Source organism: Mus pahari, chromosome 5, assembly GCF_900095145.1.
Source record: "Mus pahari chromosome 5, PAHARI_EIJ_v1.1, whole genome shotgun sequence".
NCBI lineage: Eukaryota > Metazoa > Chordata > Mammalia > Rodentia > Muridae > Mus > Mus pahari.
Genome location: NC_034594.1, coordinates 4,925,274 through 4,930,401, shown reverse-complemented (window position 1 = coordinate 4,930,401; position 5,128 = coordinate 4,925,274).

The window sequence follows — 5,128 nt, the reverse complement described above, 5'->3', positions numbered from 1 at the left end:
ATTAGGTCCAAAGACCAATGAATTTTAGGAACTGTACACTCTATACATCCTCCCTAGAATTTCACACTTTAGGTTAGTGTGTAAAGACCCAAAATGAATCCATTCCAAAGTGTATTTGACTTTGCAGCTGTATGCTATAGTGAACACAGTGGCCATGGTTTCTGATACCTGGAGTTTAGGTTGCAGAGACAGAATAAAGTGTGTGTACGTGTGCGTATGTGCGTATGTGTGTATGTGTGTATGTGTGTATGTTTGTGTGTATGTGTGTATATGTGTGTGTTTGTGTGTATGTTTTTGTTTGTGTGTGTGTTTTTGTGTGTGTATGTGTGTTTTGTATATGTTTTTGTGTATTTGGGTGTATGTATATAAGCATGTGTGTTTGTGTGTTTATGTGTGTGTGTGTGTATATATGTGTGTTTGTGAGTATGTGTTTATATGTGTTTGTACGTGTATGTGTGTATGTGTGTTTGTGTGTGTATATATATATGTGTTTTTGTGTGTGTTTATGTGTGTGTGTGTGTTCACTGAAAGAGAGTAAAGTGATACAGTTTAATTGAGCAGCCTAATGAGGAAACATGGTCAGGACACACCCTTTGAGGAAGATTGACTCCTAACCAAGCAGATGGCATCAACTATGCCCAGAGCCCTCAGCAGTCTGCAAATCAGACTCCATTAGCAAACTGTTCCTGGATCTTAATTAGTTCCATCGAGAGTAAACATTAGTAACCTATAAAGCAATTCCATAAGACCACATTTTATATCTGTTAAACATGAAGCTAAATATCTCGAACCTCTTTTCTAATAGTTTGGGGGCGGGGGGATTGCTGCCTTTTACAAAGGTGTAATTACATGACAGATTCACAAGAACAAAATCATTCACCACACATAGTTTGAAAGGTTCTTAGTAAACCATGGTTGCAAAAGCCACCAAGAAGGAGGCTATTGAGTTTGCGGAAAAGGCAGTATGTTCATGAGTGGGAGTGTAGCTATGTGTTATGTGCAGAACTTTGAGGAAAAGTTTGGGTCACAGCCCAAAAAGTGGAATCCACTGCAGAATTTTAAATAGCTCAAACTGACACAGGATACATCTTTAGAACAATCAAGTTCCTACTGGATGGTGAAATAAGAAGTGTAAAACAGGTTGATCCTGTCAGAACCATTCAGACGCTTGCAGAGAAGATGTGGGTGTGGGTGTGGGTTCGTGCAGGAGTGATGGGCAGGTGTAAGTTATGTAGGGAGAACTGAATGAGTTGGCACATGCCTAGCTGATATATGGGAGACTGATTTGGAGAAATGGAACAATCCATTAGGAAGATGCCCAGCTTTCTCTGAGAAAAATTCAATACATGTAGAGATCATACTTACTAAGTTTTCATAGCAACAGAGACTACGGGACACTGAGTAAGACATAGAAGGAAAAAAGTTGAAGATGTAGGACCAAGTCTGAAAGACTAGCTTAGATCCTGTAAGAGCTCCTGGAGCCTGGAATAGAGAGAATTGACAGCCTCATAGGCACGTTGATCCCTGCATGCTCAATTCATGTCTTGTGTTCTTAACAACTCAGTACAATTACTCAGTTTCTCATTCACATAAGAGTTCATCTCAAAGATGTAAGGCATACAATATTTTAAAGGATCTTCTATCTGGAATGTCTCTGACACAGACCTGATGATGTTAGGAAAGATTTATAAGTCAAAAGGGAATCTCGGGGTCTGAGGTATTACCAAGGGTATGACAGTGAGCTGGCCTTGGGGGTGCATAGATTTTTTTTAAATTCCATATATAAATATGTATGTATATTAGCCCTATACACACATATATTTGCTTTTCTATCTATATTAGTCTCTATATTATTCTCTGAGTTCATAGTTCCAATCTAATTCCATTTCAATACTGATAGATTTGTTCTTTGACAACTAGAAACTTGACCCTAATAGTTTACAAAGGATTTCCTCATTTGTACAATCCTTCTGTACCAAAGATAGTTCAGAATTGATAACTCATACTTCTGTAGGAAACACACAGCTTAGAATATATCTGTATAATTAAGTAATATGTACTTAAATAGCTATACTAAATAATTTGTTTGGAATAATAACCTATCAAGTTATTGATTCTTACTTATTTCCGTCCTCCCGCTGTTTTGGTGCAGTAACCATTCAGAGGTAAGTTCCGTAACATTTGTCCGAGTTTATATTCTACTCTGTAATGCCTCCACTTCTGTGATTTTATTTAGTTGAAGAAGAGTAAAATCCACTCCTCGTAGTATTTCTTTTATTACTTATTATTTCCTTCATTTACATTTCAAATGCTATCCCAAAAGTCCCCTATACCCTCTCCCCACCCCAACTCTGCTTCCCAACCCACCCACTCAAGCTTCCTGGCCCTGAAATTCCTTTGTATTGGGCATATAAACTTCACATGACCAAGGGCCTCTCTTCCCAATGATGGCGACTAGGCCGTCTTCTGCTACATATGCAGCTAGAGACACGAGCTCTGGGGGCACTGGTGAGTTCATATTGTTGTTCCTCCTGTAGGGCTGCAGACACCTTCAGCTCCTTGGGTACTTTCTCCATCTCCTCTATTGGGGGCCCTGAGTTCTATCCAATAGATGACTGTGAGCATCCACTTCTGCATTTGCTATGCACTGGCATAGCTTCACAAGAGACAGCTATATCAGGGTCCTGTCAGCAAAATCTTCCTGGCATATGCAATACTGTCTGGTTTTGGTGGCTGGTTATGGGATGGATCCCCAGATGGGGCAGTGTCTGGATGGTCCTNCCTTCCATCTCAGCTCCAAACTTTGTCTCTGTAACTCCTTCCATGGGTATTTTGTTCCCCATTCTAAGGAGGAAAGAAGTATCCACGTGTTGGTCTTCCTTCTTCTTGAGTTTCATGTGCTTTGCAAATTGCATCTTGGGTATTCTAAGTTTCTGGGTTAATATCTACTTATCAGTGAGTGCATATCATGTGAGTTCTTCTGTGCTTGGGTTACCCCATTCAGGATGATATCCTCCAAATACATCCATTTGCCTAAGAATTTCATAAATGTATTGTTTTTAATAGCTGAGTAGTACTCCATTGTGTAAATGTACCACATTTTCTGTATCCATTCCTCTGTTGAGGGACATCTGGGTTCTTTCCAGCTTCTGGCTATTATAAATAAGGCTGCTATGAACATAGTGGAGCATATGTCCTTACTAGAAGTTGGAACATCTTCTGGGTATATGCCCAGGAGAAGAATTGCTGGATCTTCCAGTAGTATTATGTCCAATTTTCTGAGGAACTGCCAGACTGATTTCCAGAGTGGTTGTACCAGCTTGCAATCCCACCAAAAATGGAGGAGTGTTCCTCTTTATCCACATCCTCGCCAGCATCTGCTGTCAGCTAAATTTTTGATCTTAGCCATTCTGACTGATATGAGGTGGAATCTCAGGATTGTTTTGATTTGCATTTCCCTGATGATTAAGGATGTTGAACATTTTTTCAGCTAATTCTCAGCCATTCAGTATTCCTCAGTTGAGAATTCTTTGTTTAGCTCTGTACCCCATTTTTAATAGGGCTATATGATTTTTCTGGAGTCCAGCTTCTTGAGTTTTTTGTATATGTTAGATATTAGTCCCCTATCAGATATGGGATTGGTAAAGATCCTTTCCCAGTCTGTTGGTGGCCCTTTTGTCTTATTGACAGTATCTTTTGCCTTGCAGAAGCTTTGCAATTTTATGAGGTCCCATTTGTCAATCTATATTACAGCACAAGCCATTGCTGTTCTGTTCAGGTATTTTTCCCATGTGCCCTTACCTTTGCGGCTTTTCCTCACTTTCTCCTCTCCAAATTTCAGTGTCTCTGATTTTATGTGGAGTTCCTTGATTCACTTAGACTTGAGCTTTGTACAAGGAGATAAGAATAGATCAATTTGCATTCTTCTACATGATAACCACCAGTTGAGCCAGCACCATTTGTTGAAAATGCTGTCTTTTTTGCACTGGATAGCTTTAGCTCCTTTGGTAAAGATCAAGTGACCATAGGTGTGGAGAGCTGCTTGTGCCGCTCCTTAAAGATGGTGCTGGCTTCCACCTTCCACCATCCCGAGGGTGAGCGCTCTCTGGAGTAAACAACTAAGGCTTACGATCTGGCTTGCTTCCGTGTGTGTGTGTGTGTGTGTGTGTGTGTGTGTGTGTGTGTGTGTGTGTGTGTGTGTGTGTACCTATCCGCTTTGCCCACGTGGCTCCCTGGGATTGGTGTGGTTGATAGTACTTAAGTGCAGGACGGGTGTTCCCCGAGGTGAAAAGAATCAGTCAGTCAGAGGTGAGAAGAATCAGTCAGTCAGAGGTGAGAGGAATCAGTCAGTCAGAGGTGAGAAGAATCAGACAGTCAGAGGTGAGAAGAATCAGTCAGTCAGAGGTGAGAAGAATCAGACAGTCAGAGGTGAGAAGAATCAGTCAGTCAGAGGTGAGAAGAATCAGTCAGTCAGAGGTGAGAAGAATCAGTCAGAGGTGACAAGAATCAGTCATTCAGAGGTGAGAAGAATCAGTCAATCAGAGGTGAGAAGAATCAGTCAGTCAGAGGTGAGAAGAATCAGTCAGAGGTGAGAAGAATCAGTCAGTCAGAGGTGAGAAGAATCAGTCAGAGGTGAGAAGAATCAGTCAGTCAGAGGTGAGAAGAATCAGTCAGTCGGAAAGGTCAGAAGATTATTCAAGTTTCCCGAATAAACTGCTTAAGGAAGAGTTCCTGTGTTGCAGCTTCCTTGCTGGTGAGGTGGGCGCGACACATAGGTGTGTGGGTTCATTTCTGGGTTTTCAATTCTATTCCATTGATCTACCTGTCACTGTACCAGTACCATGCAGTTTTTAATCACTATTGCTCTGTAGTACAGCTTGAGGTCAGGCATGCTGATTCCCCCAGAGGTTCTTTTATTGTTGAGAATGGTTTTTGCTATCCTAGGTTTTTGGTTATTCCAGATGAATTCACAAATTGCCCTTTCTAACTCAGTGAAGAATTGAGTTGGAATTTTGATGGGGATTGCATTGAATCTGTAGATTGCTTTCAGCAAGATAGCCATTTTGACTATGTTAATCCTGCCAATCTATGAGCATGGGAGATCTTTCCATCTTCTGAGATCTTCTTC